The following is a 12005-nucleotide window of genomic DNA, read 5'->3' as shown; positions in this document are numbered from 1 at the left end:
GAAGCAAATATCTCTTCCATACAAGGAAAGCTTTGATGGTACATTTTTATGTACAAAGGCATACAGGGGGGGAAAAAAGACTCATAAAATTACTAGGAAAACTATACAATATTTCTAGAAAACAATTTGATAGTATGTAAAAAAACAAGAACAGTTCCACTTCTGAGGTTTATTTTAAGAAGATAATCAGAAAAATCCCACAGGTGCCTAATGGCTCACGAAGTGGCAGATCCTGTGCGAGTCGGTGCTAGGGGCTGATTGCAGCAATAGGTTCTGGGTGGAGTAGGTCATGAACCTCACCATCCAGTGACTGGGAGACTTCCATCATGAGAAGAAGTGAGGTGATTGTGGAGGAGTCCATGTTATGCATCCAGATGGCCCTGAGTCACCTTCGGGAAATATGGGAATTGATTGGGATCCCCATATTTGTAACAGTGGTTACAATTAACTCAGGTTGTACATAAGCATATCAAGGACCTCCTGGATATGATGCTTGCTGAAGAGGAAAGTCTGAAGGCGAGGATCATTAAAAGCACTGGCAACTGTCAAAGAGAGTTGGCTGTCTCGTGCAGCGAGTTGCGTGTTGAGCCATTCCAGGAGGAAGGAGAGCTGACAGTCTTGCAGTCTAGAAAAAGACTTGCACACTCAGGGGGAGCTGAGGCCCAAACAGGAACAGGAGAGGAAACGTGAATTAAAACTACTTGTGGAACAAGATCAAGAACTGTGTGAAGTTCTTTGCATGCCACACTATGACAGTGACTCCGTGCCCAGCCTGGAAGAGCTGAACCAATTCAGACAACATCTGGCAACTTTGAGGGCAACACAGGCATCCTGGCATGAGGAGTTGGTCAACACCCAAAGACAGATCCTACTGCGAATGGAAGAATTAGATCACACCCCAGACACAAGCTTCGAAAGAGAGGTGGTGTGTGAAGATGAAATGCCTTTTGTTTATCTTTGGGAAATATGGTGGCACTACAGAAGTTGCTACAGCAGCTGGAAAGGCTGAAAGCACAAAACGAAGAAGTGCATGAGGGGCTGCGTGCTCAGATCCGGTAGCCCTGGGACAGACCGCAAATACCAGAAGAAGAGAGAGAAGCTGTTGTGGCCATGGTTATGACAGGGTCAAAGGCCAAAGTTCAGAGAGCACTTTGCAAATGCAAACCATGAAGAAATTGATTGAGATGAAACCAGTGGAACTGGCTAAGTACTGGGACCAGTGTTTCTATAGCCAGGACCAGAGACAAGCTTTTGCTGCTTACTATGGTGAGGACTACACAGGAAGTCTGCTCCAGGTACATGATGTTGAGGTTGTGCCTTTAAGAAACTACTATGAGATTCACAAAGAACTCTTGGAAAGCATGCAGAAGCGGGAAGAACGCTGGAGGCTTTTCTTCAAGTTTGAGAGAAAACCATCAGATCCAAGTTGATTTACAAACCGTAGAGGAAATCTTCTAAAAGAGGAAAAGCAACAAGCCAGGCGCCAAAAAACACTCTCTAAGCTGGAAGAGGAATTGGAGGCCCAGACTGAAATGTGGGAACAGAAACACTCAACATCATTAGTGGTCCATGGGCAGAAATCCATGGAGTATATGACTGAGCAGTGGGGGATGCATCAGTTAGAGAAAGAGCAAGCCAGGCAGGAAAGGCAACTGAAGAACAAGCAGCAGAAAGAGACAGAGATGCTGTATGGTAGTACTCACAGAACACCCAACAAGCGGTGAAGAATGACTCACCCCACACTGGGCAAAGTACGCCAGTGAGAACTTTCAGAGGCCTCCAAATCCGATGCTATGTCCTGAATCCTCAATCAACCAACATCCATCCGTAAGAAGCCCTGATAAGTCAGCTAGCCATGGCTTCCTGTGCCTAGACCGGACCCAGTTACACAGGGTGGCTTTCCTCTCTCTCCAGTGTAGGTGTGCTGGCTGTCTTGTGCAGAGAGTTGCATGTTGAGCCATTTCAGGAGGAAGGAGAGCTGACAATCTTGCAGCCAGAAAAAGACTTGCACACTCAGGGGGAGCTGAGACCCAAACAGGAACAGGAGAGGAAAAGTGAATTAAAACAACTTGTGGAACAAGATCAAGAACTGTGTGAAGTGCTTTGCATGCCACACTATGACCTTGACAGTGACTCCATTCCCAGCCTGGAAGAGCTGAACCAGTTCAGACAACATTTGGCAACTTTGAGGGCAACACAGACATCTCAACCCTGGCAGGCTCATTACCACAGCCTGGCTTACAGGTTGAAGCCCATCACAGGCCTAGAGGGTCCTTGGACAATTTGTTGGGAGATCTAGAACTTTGCACATGTCAGTCCTGGGGTTTTGTTCCCGCTGCACCGTACTCAGTGGGGACCTGTCTTTAGCTACCTTACTGGTCACTGCGATTCTCCCAAAAGCACTATTATTTATTCCTGCTCCACCAGCGCAATCCCGCTGTCAGAGTACTAAATGGTTCTAAGATGCGTCCAGTGTGGCTCAGGCTGCACGCGGGAGTCCTGCTGCTTTAGTCTGTATATACTTACTTGTCCGGTTGTAAAATATATATTGTTAACAATAAATAAAAATGTGTGTTGCTAGCTTACAAAAACAAACAAACAAAAAGAAAATAATCAGATCTGTACCCCAAAATGATGCAGTTGAAAAGGGTTAACTAGCTAGCTTAAGACAGGAAGGGAGGGGGTCCAGAGAGGATGGAGGCATCTTGGCCTCAGCAATTAAAACAGCCATAAGGCAAGGACAGAGATATATCTGGCCTGAGCAGATGGGGTAATAATTCTCTGGCCAAGAGGAAAAAGAAAAGAAAAGGCCATTTTATTTTTTTGAGCAAAAAAGCCAGCAGTTTCAGTCTCAAGGCTTGGCAGGATAAGGTGGCTAGGTACCATAAGGTAGATCAAAAGTAACTCCAACTGGAGCAGATAAGATGAATATCTGAAGGACAAAGAAAAGATACAGAATATAGGGAAAGAAGGAGGGGAGGCACCCCTTGGGCTTTGGCCTTTGCAGAGTGACCAATGAGGAAAGCATGGGGGTCCTAAGTTGGGGAAGAGTCCAGTTGGAAAGGGTCATGTTCAGACAAAGAGCCGCAGCCTTTATAATGCCTCAAGGCAAAGAAAGTTGCGCCCCCACCTTCTCTTTAGGGGACCCCTCTGTCCCTCCTAAAGCAGAGACAAGCTTTTGATGCTTACTATGATGAGGACTACACAGGAAGTCTGCTCCAGGTACATGATGTTGAGGTTATGCCGTTAAGAAACTACTCTGAGGTTCGCAAAGAACTCTTAGAAGGAGTGCAGATGCGGGAAGAAAGCTGGAGCCTTTTCTTCGAGTTTGAGAGAAAATCATCAGATCCAAGTCGATTTACAAACCGTAGAGGAAATCTTCTAAAAGAGGAAAAGCAACAAGCCAGGCTCCAAAAAACACTCTTTTAGCTGGAAGAGGAATTGGAGGCCCAGACTGAAACGTGGGAACAGAAACACTCAACATCATTTGTGGTTTAAAAGAGGAAAAGCAGTCTAAGGCCGTACCACCCTGAACGCGCCCGATCTACTCTAAAAGAGGAAAAGCAAGGAGTCAAGCTCCAAACAACACTCTTTAATCTGAAGAGGAAATGAAGGCGAGACCGAGAAGAAATGTAGGCTTAGGGTTTTAGAGATAACATCTGCTGGCAATAAAGTTTCTTCAGCTTCAATATACAATAGTTTCTGTACTTCTCACCTACCACCTTTGTCCATGGTTTCATTCGTCGAATCCATCTGGACAAGAACCCGGGAAAGAAATCACCCTGGCATCCTGCTCAATAGAAGACCCCGAATCATAGTGAAAACTGCTTCTCATAATGACAAATGGAAATGGAAATGCTTATAATCAAGGTAGTATTAGGCTTTCAGGCTTCCCTGTAGAGAGGTTAAGATTAGACAGAAGAGGGGGACTTAGGCAGCCATTTGTCTCCAGAGTTCCACCGCTTGCCAGTATTTCCCAGAAATATAAGAAATATAAGCGTCCTAGAGCCCCCGTCCTTGCTGAGATTACTTTACTGAAGACACGTCAAGACCGTTCCCTTACTATATCAGTTCATTTTCTTTCCTGACCAACCTGCTAACCTGGAATACCACTTTTTGTTTGGATTAGAAAGATTATAAGTGGAGAAAAACTTTTAAAGCAAACTGTCCATTCAAAGCTTTGGAATTGTACTTGTTTTTGTGATTCCTTCCTTTGCGCACTTTTCATTCTTTTCTGTTCTTTTATTTCCTGTGAGACAGTATCGCAGACAACAAATTACTTGATTTGAAAGTGGCTGGATGTTCAGAAGACATCCTCAGCTAGAAATAAGAAATTTCCTCTGCTTTATACAGAACACATAACTATATGCGATTTATGCTTTTCATAAATGTTTTGGGAGTTCTATTTTTTGTTTTTACGTCCTTGTTTTACTCTGGATTTCTGCCTGGCATTTCAACTTCAGGTCCCCGATCCCTTTTCTCTTTGCATGTTCCAGGCTTCCTTGTAGCTGGCGAGGATCATGAACACACCTGAGCATGTGGAAAGAATAAAAACCTATGAATAAACTGTTGATACCGAATTGTGTTCTTATAGATCAATACAACAATAAAGAGGTGTTTCCAGGAAGTAAACATTGTGACTTCTATTCAGTTTCAAAGAGTGTTAAATTACCTGAGAGAGGAATATATCTTTAATGGATTTGGGGAAGGGGGGAGCGGGAAACAGTCCAGCCAGTGAAGCTTAGTGGTTGAGCATTGGCTATGGACTAGGAGGTCACAGTTTGATTTTTCAGTCAGTGCACATACCCAGTTGTGGAATGAATCTCCAGTGTGGGGCATGCAGAAGGCAGTCAATCAATGATTCTCTCTCATAATTGATATTTCTATCTCTCCCTCTCCCTTCCTCTCTGAAATCTATAAAATTATGTATTTTTAAGAAGACAATGCTTTTGCTTTATTTGTTTACAGATTTCTTCCTCCAGTAAATCTTTGATTAGATGCTAATAAAATGCTTAAAACCTTTAATATAACTTGTTAATCAAGAGGACAATCATCATGAAATATACATATGTATACATATATATCATGTAACTGCATTTTAATATGATTTCACTGAATATTTTGCAGTGCTGAATAGCCTGACCAAGGTGACATTTGAAAATTATTTTGTACCACTGTTCAACTCCTTCTTATGTTTTCCATGTAGTAAGGAAATAACACCTGTCCTTACACTGCAAGAACATAACCTGAATAAATCCATTTAAAATATCTATATTTTTAAGAATTTGGAATTTGCTTTGGTTTCCTCTTGCTTCAAAATGCTTACATGTTAGCTCTTTCAGGATCAGGCAAGATATAATTTTACATTAGTAGCCTCTATACCTTGTTTGCTTAACATTGATTTAAAAATTCACAGCAAATATGAAAGAACTAAAAATGTGAGTATATGTGAAGAGCACAAAGTTAGTATTTGTGTCCAGTGACATTGGCTAGCTCTGTAATCTTTCCCCCGTATCTTCCTGGCTGGCAGGGCTGCGGTGTAGATCCAACGACCACTCTTATCCTCTACGTGGCCCCCTCAGAAGAGGTTACTCATACTCAGCCTAATTATGCCATTGACTGTGAGAATTGTTTACCTAAAGATTGACATGTGGGTTTTTTTCTATTGAAAGGAGTCATTCAGGGAAGCCTTTTGGGTTTTTTGAAATATGTTTGACAAAAAAACTTTTTCCTGCCCCTGAATAAGGATCTGAGGAGCAGTAGTGGCTGCAGCTATGGAAGCTGAATACAACCACGAGGAAACAAGCTTGAGATTAAAGCCAAAGTTCTGAGAACAGCTTACCCTTTGATAATATTGCTAAGCAGCTGAACTAACCAGCCATGAAACTGTTCTCTTCCAGACTTCATATTCTGTAAGATAAAAATTCCAGTTAATCTGCTTCAGGATTATGTGAAATGAACACATCCCTATGGAAACTTATATACATATACATGTATATATGCACAGACACATCCTATATAATGAAGAGGGTATATACAAATTAACCATCACTCCAACACACAAGTTGGCTGTCCCCATGTGGTCAAAGATGGCCTCCAGGAGATGGCCAGCAGGGGAGGACAGTGGGAGGGACCAGGCCTGCAAAGGAGGGCAGTTGAGAGCAACCAGGCCTGCACAGGAGGGCAGTTGGGGGCAACCAGGCCATCAGAGAAGGGCATTAGGGGTGACTAGGCCTGTAGGGGAGGGCAGTTGGGGGCGACAGGCCTGGAGGGTAGGACAGTTAGGAGTGACCAGCCTGGCAGGGGAGGGCAGTTAGGGGCAATTGGACCAGCAGAGGAGCAGTTAAGCATCAATCAGGCTGGCAAGAGAGTGGTTAGGGGGTAATCAGGTTGGCAGGCAGAAGCAGTTAGGTGCAATCAGGCAGGCAGGCAGGCGGTTGGGAGCCAGCAATCTTGTGTTGTATCCCACTGGGCCTAAAAAGGTAGTTGGACATCCCACGAGGGGGCCCAGATTGGACAGGGTGCAGGCTGGGTTGAGGGACATACATACACCTCCCGCGTGCATGAATTTCATGCACCAGGCCTCTAGTCCTATCTAATAAAAGAGAAACACAAAAATTGACCATATCTCTGCTCTGCCCACAAGCCACACCCACCAACCAATCAAATGAGTATGCAAATTAACCCAACCAAGATGGTGACAGCCATGGAGCTATTCCCTTTTTAATTTTTTCCTAGAAAAATTATAGAAGACAGAAAATGAGGTGCTTTTAGACTGAAATGAAAATCAGATGAGTTGAGGATCAGAAAAGCCACTGGCAATCAAAGACAAATCCAGAATGATCTAAAAACTATAAAGTGTATCTAAGTCTACAAATACAGAATTCCCAGGGAGAACTCTTAGATGTAGCATGCTTGGAATGCAATGTAGAAGACCATTGCACTTGTAAATGGGGCCTGACCCAAATGAACACTCTTTGGAAGCTCAGTTCCATAAACTGAAGCTTTGCCAATCCTTGCTTTTGGTGAAGAGAGCATTGCAGTTCCCTCACAGGCTAAATCTAAGTCTCCTCCAAGAACCTGAGGAGATCAGATGCATCATGTTTGCCAGACTGTCTCACTTTGTGTAGATTAATAAATATCTTATTTATCTACTCATTTCCTGTAGAACCAAATATTTTTGTTTCTTAAGGTGAAATTACTAGGATCAGCCTTACCAGCTACTGAATTTCCCAGATATCAGGTTTCACATAGTGTTCAAGGGTCAACTAATCATTGGCCATCAAGTGCCCAATGATTAGAATACAATTGTGTAAGGCAATCAATCAAAGTCCTATGATTATCTAGACTAAATATGGCATATTTGATTAATATTAGGCATGTCAAAAGGCCTACCACACTTGCATTGTTTGACTTTCAATATCATTCACTCATTCACGTGCTCACTAAATCACTAAATCATATTTCTTGACCTTTTCATGTGCCAGAAGCAAGAATAAACCAGTAGATAATTTTATATAATCTCTGCCTTCAAAGTTAGAGTCCAGTTAAAGTTACAAAAATTCACATTGATGTAAAGTTTATTACTGATTGTAAAATGCACTGGTCTAAGCTGTTTACACATATTTTCCTGCTTTTTCTTTTCAACCAAACCATGTTATTTTTTTTAATCCTCACCTGAGAATATTTTTCCATTGATTTTTAGGATGAGTGAAATCAAGATGGAAAGAGAGAAATATCAATGTGAGAGAAACACATTGATTGGATGCCTCCTGCACATATCCCTACCAGGGCCTGGGCTGGGAGGAACCTGCAACCAAGGTACATGCTCTTCACCAGAATCCAACCTGGGACCCTTAGGTCTTGCAGGCCTAGGCTCTATCCACTGAGCAAAACTGGCTAGGGCATTTATGTTATTATTACTAACCATATGTTATAAATGGAGGATAAGGGGGAATAATTATTGGAATGCTTAGATTCATATGCCCAGATTCATCTAGTTAACAAATCACTGCATTAAAACTTTAACCCTAGACCATTCCTATATAATAAAAGTTTAGTATGCAAATTGTTCCCTCAATCAGGAGTTGTCCTGGAGTTCAGCAAAGGGCGGAGCAAGCCAAGGGAAGGAAGGAAGTACCCTACCAGCAACTGGCAGCCAGCATGCAACAAATTGCGTGCACTGAGCCTCTAGTTTTACCATAAATTTCATTGTTTCAAGTAAAAGCAATGGCTCTGAGGATGTAATCATCTATTTGGGAAGAAGTGTTAAATACTTTCTGAAAAATAGGGAATAGGATAGCTCTTCAACTTTAAAACAGTCTTCTTGTTAATTAGTATTTTTTCTTCTTTCTAACAAGAAAGACCCTAAAATGACTTTTTTTTAAATTATTACATTTTAGTAGGCATAAAAACATCATTCTATTAATGCAGGAGATTCATAAATTTGGTTTTCCTCTGCTTTCACATAAAAACAAAAAATTAAAGCATATCTATGTCCCACTCAATAGTCAAGTCTTCTCTTGATTAAATTCCATTATTTAGAAAATATAATAAAATAAAAAAAAGACTTAATTTGCCATGCAATTGTAATATCAGTCACACGTGCCGATTATGTGTCAGGCACACCTTTGCTGGTACTATGCCAAGAATGTGAAAAATAAAGAGTTAACTAAAGAAAGATGTGAAATGTATAAGCTCCTGTAAAATGGCCCCTCTGTTACTTACAGCCTCCAGTAGTAAAAATCCTCAGTGTGGGTCACTGTCTCCCAGAGGGTCCTGAAAGTGTTTAGCTATCACAGAGGAACAAAAGGACAGCAAAATAAGTGATGCTTGATCTTATGGAAGTTGAAGAATTTAGCTACTCTGTATTATGTAGCTGAGTTTAAAAAATAAATGAGATTTCTAATTTTGATGGATTTTTATGGGAGAGGTGGGGGGGTGAACTACATTGATTTGTGGAGCTTTTTTTCCATTTACCTCTGAAAATTTATTCAGTTTTCAAGATTATTTAAATTACTAATCCGAACTTTTGTGTGACTTTCCATGTCAATTGGCATTTTAACTGCATGAAATAGTCTTTATCATTTATAAATATTTAAAGAAAGAAAGACAGCTGCTTTCATGGTTGTTTTACCACAGCAGAGAGAATGGACTATGTAATTTTTAATGGCACAGTGTACTAAAAATAATGCCTGAAAAAAAAAATATCTCAAAGTGTTTCACTCACTACCTATCAATCACAAAATTTTACCAGGTAAATACTAAATTAGTTAAAAACAATCTTTTTTAAAAAAAAATAGCCATTAAACAAGTGATTTTCCAGAAAATATAAAGGTATACGGTTATTAAGTAAAATATAAAAGTGTTGCTTACATCAAAATTAATTCCATCTATTGTTTCTGTCCATTAGAAAATAGAAATTATATTGGTTGGAGATTTCTATTTTCTATAGAATGGTCGAGAACAGTGGTTCTCAACCTTTCTAATGACACGACCCTTTAATACACTTGCTCATGTTTTGGTGACCCCCAAAACATAAAATTATTCTTGAAGCTACTTCATAACTGTAATTTTGCTACTGTTAATGAATTGTAATGTAAGTATCTGTGTTTTCCGATGGTCTTAGGCTCTACAGCAGCAGTTCTCAACCTGTGGGTCATGACCTACAATACAGGTTGAGAACTGCTAGCAGGGTCACCTAAGACCATTGGAAAACAAAGATATTTACATTACAATTCATAATAGTAGCAAAATTACAGTTGTGAAGTAACAACGAAAATAATTTTATGGTTGGGCATCACTACCACATGAGGAACTGAATTAAAGGGTTGTGGTATTAGAAAGGTTGAGAACCACTGGCCTAGTACCTTCTGTGATCACCAAAATTGATAGAGTAGAACTCAGATTCAAAATTGATTGAATGGTTTCTATGAGGTAGATTCTGTACTAGTTATCCTATATAATAAAAGCCTAATAGGCAAATCAACCAAACGGTGGAACAACCAGTCGCTATGGCACACACTGTTCACCAGGTGGCAGACGCTCAACGCAGGAGCTGCCCCGAGCCTGCAGGCCCCAGGCTAGTCAAGGTGGGTGCCACTGGGGCCCCACCCCTAATAGCCAACTGGCTTCCCTGCAGAGAGAGGTGACCAGTGGCTGTAGGGGGTTAGGGCTGGCAAGTAGGTGGCACCAGGCTGGCCAAGGCAGGTACCAGCAGGGCTACCCCCAGATCACCCCACTAGTTTTCCCACAGATCAGCCCTGATCACCAGCCGGGGACCCTACCTGTGCAAGAAATGTGTGCACTGGGCCTCTAGTTGAGTAATAAGAGACAAAGGCTCAGTTCCTTCCCTGAAAGAACTTACATTCTAGCAGGAAAAACATGCAAGCAATCAGGGCCACCTCACTAAGAATGGAAGGTCATATAATACTTCCCAAGTAAGGTAGATTTGGAGCAGAATCTCCACACTTCAATATTAGGTACAATCAACTCAGTGTCTCAAGTAATAACTGTTCTTTATTGAGGCTGTTGAAATGCCAGGCACACAAAACACCTTGCCAAGTGTTCTGCACACATTAGTACTAATCCTCAAGCCAGCTTTTGGCTTATGCATATGAGATTCTAGAGGAATAAAAAATTTAATATCTTGCCCAAAATTATATAGATAGAATTACAAAGTTAGGATTCAAATCCATCACAATATCACCCCAACTCCCTATCACTGTCTGTCTAGCTTAAAAGTCACCCTCTCACCTCCCAAGCATAGAATCCTTCATTGATGATACAATTTTTTTTCAACCAACAAAAGCAATGGAAAAATATCTAACTTAGATTAAACATTTGTTTAACTATCTCCCTGAGTGTTTAGGTTAACTGTCTTTTTTAGGACAACTGCTATTCTTTACTAATGCCCTTATCTTCTGGTTATCACAGATACTCAAACACTCAATGCAGGTAAAATCTGTAAAAGGAGGAGGATTAATTTCAAATCATGTATATTATAATTAATTTCTGTATTAGAAACATCTTCCTTTGACTTTAATTCTCTATAATTCTATCAAGACAACTTATTCTACAACTTCCCATTCCCTGGTGGAGTTAAATACCTTTATCTTTAAGCCAATCAGTGAATTCATGTCATTCACAAACAGACCTGTGTAGGTCTGGGGTAACCATGACACTCCAGTAGATCATCCTGAGCCTCCAGCTTGCAGAATGTTGGGCACAGAGGGCACTGCAACTTTTACCTCCTCCTTCAATATCACTAAGATTCAACTATGAAATGTCTGTCTTGAATGATGCCCAATGGTGCCTTTGAAAGATGTGATTATGCAGCTTCCTTTCACATCAATTATCCTGACTATATTGTACACTGGCTCAGTTACCAGATTATATACTTTTAAATTCAAGCAAATCACAGATATTCAAATGCTTGAGAACCTTCTTATCTGACTGGGATTTAAAGATATATTTCATATTATTTGTCCTTGTTTCTCCAAAGGTAGTTCAAAGTATGACACTTGGTAGACGCTCAAATGCTTTTTGTTTAGGAGAAATTATGAAATATCTCAAATTTTGTAATTTAATTATAGTGGCCCTTATAGAAATTCACAATGAAAATCAGGCCTTCTGGAATTTTAATATATTGACAACAACCCCTCTCAACTATAAATATATGGATGTGAATCACAATTCTCTCTGCTAGGGGTTATCTGAAAAATTTTAAAAAGTTATAATAATAACTTAGCATGTGTTAACTTCTGTAATGTTCAAAATGGTACAGGAGGTTATAGAGAAGAAAAATGTAAAATCAAAATTTGAATTAAGCGGTCTAGTTTAAGAGTCCAAGTAAAGTTTAGTTGGGAAATCAAGAATAACTTTCCCAAACAAATAGGGGTCACCAATAGAGGGTTTCTCCTTTTATTCCCCCCAAAGGGTTTTTGGACAAGTCAGAACAGGAGAACTGTTGTTATAATATAGTTGCTTAAGCAGTTAAGCCATTG

The 12005-nt window shown here is 40.6% G+C and overlaps 1 pseudogene across 1 annotated transcript; it reads left to right on the top strand.

Annotated features, from left to right (window-relative positions):
- Positions 1–326: 326 nt before the first annotated feature.
- On the top strand, positions 327–1724 carry LOC311617082 (protein regulator of cytokinesis 1-like; annotated as a pseudogene). Its single transcript has one exon. The product of its transcript is annotated as a protein regulator of cytokinesis 1-like (transcript).
- Positions 1725–12005: the final 10281 nt, after the last annotated feature.

Source organism: Pipistrellus hanaki (genome assembly GCF_964339955.1).
Source record: "Pipistrellus hanaki genome assembly, chromosome: 2".
Taxonomy (NCBI): domain Eukaryota; kingdom Metazoa; phylum Chordata; class Mammalia; order Chiroptera; family Vespertilionidae; genus Pipistrellus; species Pipistrellus hanaki.
The sequence above is the reverse complement of the archived record's forward strand: the minus strand, read 5'-3'. Positions and strand labels throughout refer to the sequence as shown.